General features: G+C 37.7%; 1 protein-coding gene across 1 annotated transcript in view; it reads left to right on the top strand.

The window, feature by feature from the left end:
- The first annotated feature begins 927 nt into the window (after positions 1-927).
- The window catches only part of ASCC3 (activating signal cointegrator 1 complex subunit 3), a 328,548-nt gene continuing 314,655 nt past the window's right edge, over positions 928-14,820 (top strand). Inside the window, exon 1 of the mRNA XM_077770165.1 lies at positions 928-1,166. The gene's annotated coding sequence lies outside the window, so the exon portion shown is untranslated. The remainder of the gene's footprint in view (positions 1,167-14,820) is intronic.

Genomic DNA, 14,820 nt, shown 5'->3' on the forward strand with positions numbered 1-14,820 from the left:
TCTTTGTCATAGCTCTCTTCTGAAATAATTCCAACTTTTCTGAGGTTTTTCTTTTTCTTTTTTTAACGTGCTCGATCTAGACTGAACATAGAACTCCAGTTATGGCTTGGCCAGTGAAGAATTAACTGCATCGCTATTGGTTGCCTCTTTATAAAACACAGTTCCGCTAGGCATCAAGACGCATTCGTTATGAGAACTGTGGGACGAAAGAGTTAAGGAGCCACAACACATTAAGTCATGTCATCTTCACATGCCTGACGTTTAGTCTAGAACTGTATACGCATACACCAGGCAGTTCTTGAGGTTAACTTTACTTGATATTGTCTTCCTGTCTTTGCAAATGAGCCAGGGAATCTTCAGACATTTTGTTTTTGGTGTGGGCTGTCCGACCGAAGGACGGGCTAGGAAAGATAACTTTTAAGAGAACTAAGCTGAGGAGTAAGAAAGCGTAAGGAAAGTGGACCTGAGACCAGGTAAGCGTATATAAGGTGTCCAGTAGCCGGGAGCTCTGGCTGGTGAAGAAGATGGTTCTTCACTTATCCGGTTCTTCATTCATATTGCTCTTCCGTCTTTATCTTTAGAGGAATTAATACTTCTTTGTCTTCATCTTGGGGAGAAGAATCGAGGAAAAGATGCAGCCAACTGAAAAATTGCAAGGAAAGGCTCTGAAGTGGTGAGCTAGAGGCTGCACGCCTGGCCCTGCAAGAACACCCGACCCCGCAGTCCTAGGAACGCGCGCGTCCGCGCCGGAGCCCGTTTGGGGGCGCGCCCTCGGCGCCGGCCCGGTCTTTCTGGAAGCTCTACGGGCAGGAGGCGGGGCGGCGGCGCGCACGCGGACGGGGTGGGGCAGGAGGGAGCCGACGTGCCGACGTTGGCGCCGCTGCCGGGCGGGTGACGTGTAGATCCGCGCCTGTCCCGCCCCCTCCCTCCTCGCCGGGTTAGTTAGGTGTATATGGTGGTCGCGGCACTGTACTCTTAGTGGGAGCGACCCCGGCGAGCCTAGGTTGAGGTGCGGAGGAAGGCACAGCGGTGCAGCTGCCCACTGGCATCTTCAGCTCTCTCCGCTCCCCAGCCGGCCTGGGAAGTAAAAATGAAAACGAAAGGGAGGGAAGCGCGGAGGTAGGAGCTGACCGAGTGATGGGAAGCGCGTGAGCTGGGGCCGAAAGGTGAGGAGATGGAGCCGGAGGTGGGAAGGGGGAGGGCTGGTGGCGGGAGGCAGGGACTTCGGGGCGAACGGCGCCACGGGACGGCCCCCTCGGGTCTCGGAGGCAAGCCACGAGCTGTCATCCCCCGCTCGGGGCCTGAAGTCGCATCCCTGGTTTCCGACAGTCTCGTCCCACTCTTGGAGTTTGTAGGTGAGGGTGTGGTGATCAAAAAATCAGCCCCAGCCGCATAGTGTCCAGGTGTTAGAACACTACGTGAAGACCAGATGGGGTGATTTTTCTTTCCTGTACGAAATTTGTTTTTATTAGTTTCCACCCCCCCTCCCCCCCANACAGCTTTTTGAGAGAAAAATCTGCTTTATAGTTTTTACCTTCACCCTGTAAAGTAAATAGTCTGGGTAGGGTGTTGACCATGGTGAATTGTGGGTGAATTTAGCAATCGACGAGTCTAGAATGTCCATTTTTAAATAAGTAAATGTGTGTGTGTGCGCGCGTGAGGGACGTGTTGTGGGTACGTGGGCAGTTGTATTAAAAAGTCTTTTAATCCTAAATTAACTTATTCATTGAATGCAGTGTCTTCATGTAATTTGCTATTCCTTGGTTTAAAAGGAGCATACATAATTTTAGCGTTAGCTAAAAGTTTGATGTGAATGGTATCAAATATTCACTCCAATTAGTGACCATGTTTTCTTTTTATAAGTAAGGTTAGATTGGATAGCCGGTGTATCCATCACTAGATTTGATGTTTCATGGATTGAAATATATTTTGTCATTTTTAGAGTGTCGTGAAAAGTTAATTCAGCTTTTGATTCTACTCTGCATTGAACTTCTGTTCATACATCTTTTATTTTTAATGATGGTTATAATAATAGCCTCACCTAAGAAAAGTGCTCTTAGAGATGCCAGTTAAGCGTCGGTTAGGCAACCTTATTTGAACGAATTAATTTTTCATGATTTAGCCTTCTTGATCCCTGCTGAACAGTTTTCTTTTATCATTTCATTCATTCATGTCTTCATATGTGCCAGGCACTGTGCTAGGCCTGGGAAATCAAGAGAGATACCTTGTGATTTGGAACTTTCTATACAAAGTTTAGTAGAGGATCTTAACTAGGATTCCTCTTCATGTTGTAGATCTCGAGTGGACCAAAATAAGGCTTTTCATGAGAATAAGTTACTGTCAGTGTTTATATGTGACTGGCATCTAAGGAGGAGCAGATTATCGTCCTGGAATGGCAAGATTTGATTTTCCTTTGATCAAAATGAGAGTATGCATGCCAAAGTTTTTGCCAGTTAAGGAGTAATTTTTTTTCTTTTTGCAAAGCTGGCTTAAATACAAAGTTCACAATTGGAAATCAGTTCCTAGTTGAAAAGAAAGACTTTATTTTTCCAGTTTTTACATTGGCCACATCGGATCTTCTATGTGTTAGTGACTTGTAATTCATAAGAATTCTGCACACAAAGCATATTCATCAGAAACATGTATGGTACTTATTGACAAGTAAATGTTTTGTCCCATAGTACTTTCTCTGGGGACTTAGTTAGTGTAAGCCCCTTCAGTGCAATGTATGTCTTTGTATAAATATGGCAAAGTTTTCAACTTCGAGAGGATATCTACCTGAAATTGAAATTTTAACAAACATTTATGGAAAGAAAAAATGCATAATTACAAAGGAGGAAAGGATAAGGTATCTTATGTGTTTAGTAATTGTGAAAAGGTGGGCTATGTGTCTCTTATGTATACTGTAAAGGTTTTTAAAGTATCTTTTTTCTTGTTTTTTTTTCTTGTATCTTTTGCCTAGTATAATGCCCAGCTTATAGTACATTTTTGTATAAATGTTTATTCATTCAACATGTATTATGTCATTTAAGTCCTCACTTGGCATAAAAATGATGAGTAAGTATGTTTGAGTATGTCTGATGGTAGTTCAGTTTCATTTTTCTGCTGTTATGATAATCAGTTTTACAGGTTGTCTTAACTTATTTCTGAAACTCTAACTCTGTTATTCAAATTTAATGCAGTTCAGTCCATATTTGAATATTTTTAATTTAATCAGACCATTCAACCTGGAAGTAGCTTAAAAAGTCATTTTGAAGCCCCTCTTTATTTTGTTAATAAGAAAGTTGATACCCAGAGAAGTTAGCTGGTTTTTTATCATCAAACAAAAATTGACACCTGAACTCAGTTCTCATTATTTTTATTTTACTTTCTTCCTACTATGTCATTTTGCCTCATTATTACTTGAATAGACTAACTCTTGGGGACCTTTGCAAATTAAGATAGTCCCATTTTATCTTTCTGGTTTAGGAGTTTGGGGCTTGTCTACCTCCATTTCTGTAATTCACTCTTCAAAGAGAATTGTTAGGAAGTGCATTTTTATTGGAAGGTTGAAGCTGACTTGGAAAATAAGGGTGGAATTTAGAAGAGGTACATAATTTAAAAACACAGTAAAGTGTAATTTTTGGTAACTGTAAACATTCTCAGACTATGTTTTAATAAGATAATTGGTGAGAAATGTTTATATTTGAAGGAGATAAAGTTCACACATAGTTATTTAATAACTAAATCAAAGATTCTCAACCTTACTGAATCACGGTTTCTGGGGATGATGTCGAGAAATGTCTATTTTCAAGTAACTCTCCAGTGATTCCAATACAACCAGTTCATATCGCAGAATTCTACATTAAACCATATGAATTCAAAAGCCTTTTAATTTTTTGTTCTGTCCTCTTAAAGCAGAACTTCAGAAGAAGGGAAGGATTTAGTCTCAGGATTATGGAGTAGTCAGAGAGGCAGTTTTTAATGTTTCCCAGCATTGTTAAACACTTGCTAGTCATTTTGAAATTAAATTAGTGACTAGCAAGTTACTAAGTTGTGTGTAGCGAAGAAACATTGTTTAAGGAGTGAAGGAAGCTTTGCAAAATATTAGCACTGGCTGTACTCTGGAAGTGGGGAGGCAAGGGATAACCTAAAGATTACTTCTGGAAAAAGTCAGAAATTAATGCACTGAGTATATATATATATATATATCAGTGAATAAATATTTATTGAGTTCCTTGGTATAGGCTAAGAACCATGCAAGATAGGGGGGAAAAGTAAAACATACCCTACTGTAGTCTTGGAAATGATTCTCAAGATGCTGGCTTTGTGAGACTGTTCAGTGAATTGACTTGAGGCAAGGAAAAGTACTAATGCCAGTGAGTGCTGCCTTGGTCATCTTGAAGTAAAGCAAAGTAGAGGCTTTGTCACTGATTTAAAAAGTGAAAAAGTTGGTATCCTAAGTCTCTGGCATTAGCTTGGAAAAAAAATTAGTTATTGCAGAGTTTGCAAAATGACTGATTTAACTCCAGTTTTTCAGAGCTCTCTCTTTGTATTTATTAGAAATAGAACTCTGGAAGAACATTGTCGGAATTCTAAATCCAGTGGACATTTTGCCATATTTCTTGATAGCATTTGACATTGTTGACTGTACCTCTTTCTTAAAACTCTTTGCTTTGTTTCAGAAGCCCCACATTCTGGTGTTTCCTTGGCCTTTTTTGGCCTCCTACTGTTCAGAATTTCCATTGTAGAGCTTTTCCACCCATTTATTCTTTAAAGGCTTCTGTTCTTCCACCTCCTGTCGTCTTCTTAGTCTATGCAGACAGATCCTTAGGTGGTTTTTGTCTATTCCTATTGTATTCCTGATAATTTTCATATTTATATCCTGAAAACAGACTTCAGTCCTGAACTCTTCACCTGAGTATTCAATCCCTACTGACCATTTCTACTTGAATGTCATACAGACATCTCAGACTCAACTTGAGATTGAACTCATGATATTACTATAATTACTATGAACTTTTCAGTTCAGTTCAGTATTAATTGTACCATGAACCCGATCTATAATTGTGGAAGTCAGTCTTGGACATTGCACCCCCTCCCATCCACTATTCCTCCTCTAACACAAACACAGATAATTAGAGTAAGCCAAATAGATTTGACTGAAACGCTTGGATTCATCCACTTTCTCTAAATCACTACTACTGTTTCAGTTTAGTAACCTTTCAAGTCTTCGTCTTTTATCTGATTACTGCCACAGTCCCCTGGTATCTTTCTGCTTCTGGTCCTGTCTTTTTGTGATCTATTCACTTTACTGCAGTTGTAGCAACCTTTATTAAACACAGCTCGAGTCAAAACTCTCTTGGAGATTTCTTTTACTGTCAGAATGATTTCTAAACAGCATGACTTAACAGGCCCTTCATAACCTGATTCCTTTTCCTCCAGCTCCATTTCTTGTCACATTATTCCTTGACCACTACACTCCGATCATCTTTTTGTTCCTTGAACGTCAAGTATTCTTACTCTCTATGTTGCCCTCTTTCCTTGGCTAACTCTTCATCCTTCAAGTGTCAATATAAGAAACCTGATTCTTTTTTCCCACCTCCTCTCTTGCTAGGCTAGGTGCACCTGCTCTGTGTTCCAGTAAAACTCCTTACCGTCCCCTTTTAAAATAAAAGTTATTTTGTATTGAGATAGCTTGTTTAATCAGCCTGTCTTCATCACTGGACTGTGAGCTTCACAAGGATAGGTACCAGGTAGGTACCAGATTGATTTTGCTCACCATAGTCTATCTAGCTTGGATATAATAGAAATGCTAGTTAAGAAATTAGGTGCGTGAAAGTTGTTCTGCATTCTTCTACTATGGTTTTCCTTCTGAGCTCACTCTTACTCTAGGTTTTCTAGCAACTGTCAACTTTTACCTTTTTTGTTTTAAACTTTTTTAGCATGAGATTTATAAAATACCCAAATATTAATTTCAGAATTAAATTTCTGCATGTATAAGTTCTTGAGTTCTTTGAGAAGAATGGCATCATGAGTTGAATAAATCATGTTAGTTTTTATTTCTTTTTCTTTTTTTTTAATGTTTTATTTATTTCTGAGAGAGAGAGACAGCATGAGCAGGGAGGGGTCAGAGAGAGAGGGAGACACAGAATCTGAAGCAGGCTCCAGGCTCTGAGCTAGCTGTCAGCACAGAGCCTGATGGCGGGGCTCGAACCCACGATCTTGTGAGATCATGACCTGAGCCAAAGAAGTCAGACACTCAACCGACTGAGCCACCCAGGCACCCAAGATTTTATTTCTTCTGGTTGTGAGAAAACTTACTAGTTTGTAAAATATCTCAAGGACTAAAATAAATGAATCAAATAATTTATATGAAAAATATTTTTGAGGTCTTGAAATAAAGATGATATAAACATTAAAATATATATATATACACATTTCTTACATACAATATATGTGTGTGTATATGTGTATATCTATATTATATATATTATATATTATATATATTATACATTTTACATATATATAATATATAATATATATACATACATATACAAAACGTGTGTATGTATCCAGATCTATAAAAACTGCCCTTTTTTTTTGTGGTCTCTTTAACCTCCCTTTATCCTGTCAGTTCATCCATCCAGACATTATACAAATACTTATTGAGAATCTGCTATGCCCCAAACGCTATTTTAGGTGATATGGATACTGCACTGAACAAAACAAAGTTCCCACCCGCATGGGGCTCATATTCTGTTGGGTGAAGTTGACAAAAAACACAACCAACATGTGACATGTGTTAAGTACCATGAAGAAAAGTGAGTTGGATGCAAGAGAAGGATCAAGGAAGGGGTGCTATAAGGTGGTCAGAGGAGGCTTTTCTAGTAAAGAGACATTTGAGCAATGACCTGAGGAGGTGAAGGAGCTACCTATGTGGCATGTGGGAGAGGACTGCTCATGCAGGGGAATCTACTTGTTACAGTTTACATCACTGGGAGGAAGGCGAATGTGGATGCCCCAACATAAGCAAGGAGGAGAGTTACCGGAGATTGAATCAAAACAGGAGAAAGCCAAGTTCTTTAAGCATTTTGAAGTTTACCCAGAGATATGGGAAACCTTTGGAGGGTTTTGAGCAGAGGGGAGCCACAAATGTTACCCGTTTGGGGGAAGAATCATTCTTGTTTAGGTGTGGAAATTAGATTGTTGGAGAGTAAGGATGAAAACAGGGAGACTTAGATAGGCAATTGTAATAGTCTAGGGAAGAGAGAGTAATGGTGAGAAATGGTCAGATTCTGAATATATTTTGAAGGTAGAGTTGGGAGAATTTGCTGATGAATTGAATGGAGTAAAGTATAACCACAAGTTTTTTTGTCCTGAGCAACAGGCAGAATGGAGTTATTTATTCAAGTGAAGTGACCACAAGAGATTTGCAGCAGATCAATTTTGACATTTATAAGTTTAAATTAACCTATTAGACATCCAAATGGAGATGTGGAAGAGGTAGTGGGTATGCAGATCTGGAGTACAGGTGAGATAAGAGAATGGAGATAAAAATTTGGAATTAGGTTATAAATGATACTTAAAGTCTTGAGACTGAATGGGATCACCTAAACGGGATCTCCAGTGTAGCTGGAGAATGAAGTCTGAGCTCTGATCTTGTGGCACAGTAATGTTTAAAGGATAGGAAGACGAGGAGGAACCAACATGACAAAAACGTGCCAGTATTGTTGGAGAAAAAACCAGAGATACCAGGGTCCTAAATGCCAAGTGAAGCAACTGTGTCTAGAAGGGTTGGGTCAAAAACTGACAAGGATTAAAAAATAGGACAGAGAAGTAACATTGAATTTGACAATGTTGAGGTTATCCGTGACATTAATAGCTCTTTTGGTGGAACGGTGGAAGTAACAGTGGAGGTTAGTTTGATTGGAGTGGCATTTTTATTGTAGATAAGCGAAAAAGAAGGGTATTAATGGAAGAGAGCTGTGGAGTCGGTAGAGGTTTTTAATTATGGGAGCTCCCATCACATACATTTAGGCTTTGGAAATGATCAAAAAGAGGAAAAAATATTAGGAGAGAGGGAACAATTTCACTCCAGCAGTTTTACCACTGTATATCTACTGAATAAATTTTTCTTGAATGAACTAATGAATGGATAAAACTGTTTTCAACAGATGCTATATATTTTTATCAGTGCTGAATAAAAAGTGGGAGAAAGGACAGTTTGGTTAATACCTTTTTTCCCCCCAGATGATTGCGAAAATTGATTAGATTTCAGTCTTCCTTAATTAGATTACCATCTTGAAGTTTACTTTTTCACCCTGGTGAGTCCTGTGTTTCTCAAGTTTTTGTAGCTGCCTTTACAAATTATCTACAATTTAGGTGTGTTGCTGCAGTGGGCTTGTATAACCTTTTACATCGTTTTATTCCCTTTAAACTTTTAAAAAGTTTATTTCAAAAATTTGGAGACCTATTATGAACTATTACTTTAAATGCCGTTAAAGCATATCGTGGGTGGGGATATTAAACAAGCACCTAGACGCTCAGTGTTTATGTTCAGTCTCATAAACCTGAGAATTTTTAGATCGTGTTTTCAGAACCTACAATTTGCCATTCAGTTTGATGCTTTTACAACTGTTGTCTCTCTTATTAGCCTCCTATGTTTATTGAAACTTAATTAAAACTTTTAATTATGTAATATTTCAAGAATATGTGCAATTTCAAAAAATAATGTAGTAATCGCTAATATAGTTGCTATGCAGATTTAACATGCAGATTTAACATTATTTTTTACCTTATTTGCTTCAGATCTTTCTCTTTTAAAAAATGCTGCTATTGGGCACCTGGGTGACTCAGCTGGTTAAGTGGCTGACTTCAGCTCAGGTTATGATCTCACAGTTCATGGGTTTGAGCCCCGTGTTGGGCTATGCACTGACAGTGCGGATTCTGCTTCAGATTCTAGGACTGACTCTCTCTCTCTCTCTCTCTCTCTCTCTCTCTCTCAAAAGTAAATAAAAGAGACACAAAAAGCAAACAACCCTCTGCTATTTACAGGATATAAACTGGGGCATAATGAGGGGGTTGATGTAAAGAAATGGGACTGATTAACTTGGTGAAGAGAAGACGAAGTAGATGGTCACTATGGTTACCTATAATCTGAAAAAAAAAATGCTTAAATTTGATAACTTAAGTGTATATAGTTTTATTTCTTTTTTAATTAAAAAAGAATTTTTTTTTTGAGAGAGAGAGAGAGAGAGAGAGAGAGAGATGGATGGGGGGAGGGGCAGAGCCGAGACACAGATCAGAAATAGGTTCCAGGGTCTGAGCTGTCTGCACAGAGCCCGAAGTGGGTCTCCAATCCAAGAACCGAGAGATCATGACCTGAGCTGAAGTTGGACACTTAACCAACTGAGGCACCCAGGCAACCCTAAATAGTTTTTTTTTAAAGTATGTTTACAATCAGAAAGCAACACCTAATACTCAGTAATCAATTATTTTATGGTCTATACTTCTGTGGAGATTTTTATAAAACATTGAAAAACATCATGTTCAAACTATACAGGTATCATTTTTATTAAAAAGTCAGCAGATATCATGATTTCCCTAGTGTCTTCACTGTAAAAATTATTAACCAGCAATCTTTAGAGAAGTGATTACATTACTATTTAAAAATTTAAGACCACATGCTATGATTTTTAAAGCATCAGAGAGTGAATTTTATGTTTCTAATGCATTTTGAAGCCTGGTGTTTCTTTAAGTAATTAGGTTTTTCAAAGGATGGGGGTATCATTGTGAAAACCTGGTTTTCCTCTCAATTGTAGTATATATAATTTATTGCTAAGAAAGTGGTTTAGAAGTTAGAATATAAAAAGGTATGAGAACTAATGGCCTTGACCCTTTCAAACATTTTTTTCAGTTTTGGAAGCTGTGAGTAGCAGAGGATGAAGTCTCACAGGGAAGTTATGGTTCAACTCAAAATAAGGGACAGAGGAAAACATTCTTGTAGACTGTATTTGTTAGGGCACATTTCTGACATAAAAGAAAGTGGAAGAGAATGCCCTGTTTGTTGTTGTTGTTTCAACTCAAAATAAGGGACAGAGGAAAACATTCCTGTAGACCATATTTGTTAAGGTGCATTTCTGACATAACAGAAAGTGGAAGAGAATGCCTTGTTGTTGTTGTTTGTTTGTTTGTTTTAATCATCAGTAGTTAAGTAAGTTTTTATTCGTAAATACTGAAACAAACAATTCAGACCGAATGTTAAATAATGGCAATGGCAATACATTTTTTCAGAAAGATTAAATAAAGCATATATATTAAATGCAGTGTAGTAACACCATAGAATTTTTACTATGTATTTGTTCTAATTCATAATACCCAATGTGTTAGTAATTTGCTCTTCTGTTTTTATATTTTTTACCATATAAATTCATTTGAGTCCTGTTAGTATTTTCCTCTATTTGAGAAAGAGAGGTATTGGGTGTGTGCCAACTTCTTTTATATAATGTCAGTGTTAGGGCCATTTAAGGATATCCTCTACTATGCACAAAACAATAATAAATAAAGATTAAAGTCACCATATGCTTTGATAAATTTTTGGATCTGGAGTGGATAACCCTAGTTGTTTGCATGTAAAAACTTGAGTCAGATTTTCAAAAGGAGCTCATATTCAGAAATGTAATTGTGCTCCCTATAATTGTGATGCAGACGAACAAGTATAAGGTCAGCAAAATTCTTTCTCTAAACAGCTAAGCCTGGTTCTAGACCATCACTAGAGTTGTGGTTTGGTGAATTCAGGTCTTATTAAGGGACAGACATAAATTCTTTGTGTCTGTCTTCCAGAAGCCCATAGATTAGAGTGGAATGAAATTCTGCCTTTCTTAAATAATCTGAACCAAGACCTTTTGACTGCTGTTTTTCTGTTCCATGTGTTCTCTGGAGTGATATGTACTTGTTTGGTATTTGTGGGGTGTTCTTTCAGAATATTCTTCTTCTTAACCAGTGCTGATATGTTATTCAAGACACTTGTTTTTGCAAGGCTCTAAATAAAAGCTTTCCTTATTCTTAAAAGGTAAAATTAATATAATTATGGGGATCTCCTATAATATTAAGATTATTTAGTTTATAGTTATGAGCATAATTAGGCCCATTCCTTCTAGGGTGGGAAACCTGTGTTTAATGTACGTAATTAGTTGGGGGAGTTAAATTAGAGTACGGACCTTATATAAATTTCATTTTTAATAAACCACTATCTGTTTTATATAAAAATACATATTATTGATCTTATGCATATATATGTATTTATTTTTCCTTTGCTTTCTCTGTTCTATATGCTCCAAGTGTGATTTCTAATTTGATTGGAAGCTGTTGAAAGAACACACTTAGTATGTTGTGTGCCACCATGTCTTTTCTCCAGACTTGGAACATTACCAGTTTCTTCAGATGAGCCAGGTGAAAAAGTTAGTTTGTGGGGCGCCTGGGTGGCTTAGTCGGTTGAGCGTCCGACTTTCGCTTAGGTCATGATCTCGCGGTTCATGGGTTCGAGCCCCGCGTCGAGCTCTGTGCTGACTACCAGCTCAGAGCCTGGAACCTGTTTCAGAGTCTGTGACTCCCTCTCTCTTGGACCCTCCCCTGCTCACGCTGTCTCTCTCTCTCTCTCTCTCCTAGAAATAAATTTAAAAAAAATTTAAAAAAAAGTTGGTTTGTGTTTAATGACAATGATGTATATATTTTTAAAAAAAGAAATATAGTTTTCAAATATTGGAGTCATGCAATGCATCAAGATGCTCATGGTTTGAGATGCATGTGGTGATTGAAACAGATGGATGAAGGGAATTTCCTGTTTCTGTTGCTTATCCCCCATTCACTCTGGAGCAGCTAGCTATTCAGTATGTGAAATAGTGGACAGAATCTCTAGTATTATTGTTTTGGTCTGTCTGTACCTTTTATTTGGCCTGTCTTATATGGTTGATTCAAATAAGTAAATATGTCTATGATGTGACTCTATTAACTAATTGATGGCAATAGTGTGCAAGTAAAGAATAAACGTCAAAGATCTGTTTTAGAATGTACTGTGAAAAAGTACCCCCTTTTGAAGTGGCGTAATAGAGGATTATATGTATATATGTAATGTGTCTATGAAGGCTGGTTGTCTGAATTCTGATCTTGACTGTGTTATTTTTTTTTTACAACTCACTTTTTAGAAGTAAAATGTAAATACTCCAGTTGATTTTTCAAGATTTGGCTTGTGTACATATAATTCTATTTTAGGTATTGAAATCTTAAATTCTACTTTTTACTCCATTCACAACCTACTCCCATCATTCCAGTGCCTTTATCTTTCACCTACATTATGTCACTCTGACTTTTTTTCTCCTCTAATAATTCCCTAGTATCTCTGATTGGCAACAACTAATTGCTGACTTTACATTCATTAGGAAATATAGTTTGGCTGTTTTGGAGATTTTGTTATTTGTTTATAATGAAAATTGCAGTAACTGTATTTTCCTAAAATTACTGTCAAGCAGTAAATTTACACCCCATTAGAGTTTAGAAACAGATTTAAAATAAAGGATCTTAAAACTTTCTTTGTGGTACTTCAGAAGAGTGTGTACTAGTGGTTATTGGTCAGTATCAGTGGTTATTGGTCAGTATCATTTCACAAAGGGAAATATATTACTGTCAGATATTTTTTCTTTCCTATTTGAATTTTTGGTTTTAATCTTTAAATTATATGCTAAGGTATTAATATTTATTATTAAAGGAATTTTTTATTTGCCATTTAGTAGGTAACACTAAATGTGGAATAAAACTGCTACATAGATAGTTATCTTAATGTATACTTGCTGTAGTCTTATAAATCAGAAATTTTAACCATAAACATTATGGTATGTCTTTAAGACCTACAACTTGAATGTTTTTTCCTTTTGTTCAGACCTCAAATCCAGAACATAATTATTCTCATCATTTAGGTACCACTGTCCTCCTACTGCCCCTGTGTTATCAAACTTTAACCCTGGATTATACTAACCTTTTGTTCCTTTGCCAGATTGTTGCCACTCTAAATTTGTGTTTTTCCAGTATAAACTGAGTATTCATTACTACCTGAAAAATCTTTTTATGGTTCATTAATCAGTTTTCTATCTTATCGTTGGTGTGAGGTCATACTTTTGCCTCTGTCTTCAAAATTTTTTTCTCATTTTTGAATAGTTTCAGCGGATCTCAAAGAAAATAAGTAAATTTGGTAGAACTCCCTTTCACCACCTTTTTGGCTCCCCGTTCATTTCTGCTTCACCATGTTAGAAACTTATTTGCACTTCCATGTATCCATCCCTCCATCCTCTTCCTTCTAGCGTGTCTTTTCTCTAGACCCATACTTTTATTCTCATTCTCTCCCTATGTTTTCAGAGACTCGACTCCCTTAGTCATAGCTTTTCTTTTGATTATTTAATCTTTCCCCCTCTCTCTACTGGCTCTCCCCTGATTATGGAATTTTACTCAGCTCTGTCCTGTATTTTCTAAAACTCTTGACCCCATGTGTTTTACTATTTCTTGTCCTTTCTTCTTTTCTTCTGGCCCAGGTTCCTTGAAAAACTAGCTTGTACCCATTTTATTTCCTCAGTTTCTCCCTTTCATTTATCCTTCAACCCAGTGAAATTTGCCTTCTCCCCCAGTTTTTTTGGAACCTATGTATGCTATAGTCCTCTAAAATCTGAGAATGTCCCAGTACTGTGAACTCTGTAACAACATTTGGAATATTCTGTTCTCTTGTGATAACACTTTCTTCACAAGACAGTTGTTTGCTGATCTCTTTCTTAGGACTCTGTTCTTGGCCTACTACTGTCTACTCTCAGGTTTTTAGGGGTTCATGTGGATGGGTTTCATGGCATTCAGGTGCTTCTGAAATGAAGTACAAAATATTTATATGTGTGTATGTCTGCTTTCTGAAGGAGAGGGTCCACAGTTTTATTTATATTGGACTTAAAGGAATATGTTCACTGATGGTTTTAACCCCCTTGAAGTGATAACACTAAATTCCCTATTTTTAGCCCAGACCTCTGATAGGGCATCCAAAACTGTTTATGCCACTTGATGGCACATGAGCAAAACTTTGGAAAGCAGAATTAATCAGTCGTCTTTCCTCTTCCAGTATGCTATCTACACATCCGTGTGCCACTATTCTTTCTCTCCTAAACCAGAAATGTTGGTGTCCTGCTCCTTTCCTCTTCATCTTCACAGCCTATCCCACCCATCCTGTCTCTTAAATATAAGTGTCTCGTAAGTCCATGTTTTTCTGCTTTTCCTTGCCTCAGTTCCACCCTCTTTATCTTTCACCTAGTTTATTGTAATAAAAAACTTGCTAACTGGTTTGACCCTACTTTTAATCTGTTCACCAGACTTAAATCTGAGTTAGTTTTCTACAGTATATTAAATTTCTTTCCATGACTCTGTCAGGATAAAAAGTGCTTAAATTGAGGGGCACCTAGGTGGCTCAGTCAGGTAAGTGTCCAACTTTTGATTTTGGCTCAGATCATGATCTCATGGTTTGTGAGTTCAAGCCCTGCATTGGGATCTGTCTCTCTTCCCTCACACTTTCCCCCTGCTTGTGCACTGCGTGTGCACTCTCTTTCTCAAAGTAATAAACTTTATTTTAAAAAGTGCTTAATGGGGCGCCTGGATGGCTTAGTCGGTTAAGCGTCCGACTTTCGCTTGGGTCATGATCTTGCGGTTTGTGGGTTCGAGCCCCGCGTCGGGCTCTGTGCTGACTGCCAGCTCGGAGCCTGGAGCCTGTTTCAGAGTCTGTGTCTCCCTCTCTCTCTGACCCTCCCCTGCTCACGC

Source organism: Crocuta crocuta, unplaced genomic scaffold (genome assembly GCF_008692635.1).
Source record: "Crocuta crocuta isolate KB4526 unplaced genomic scaffold, BGI_CrCroc_1.0 scaffold286, whole genome shotgun sequence".
Lineage (NCBI taxonomy): Eukaryota > Metazoa > Chordata > Mammalia > Carnivora > Hyaenidae > Crocuta > Crocuta crocuta.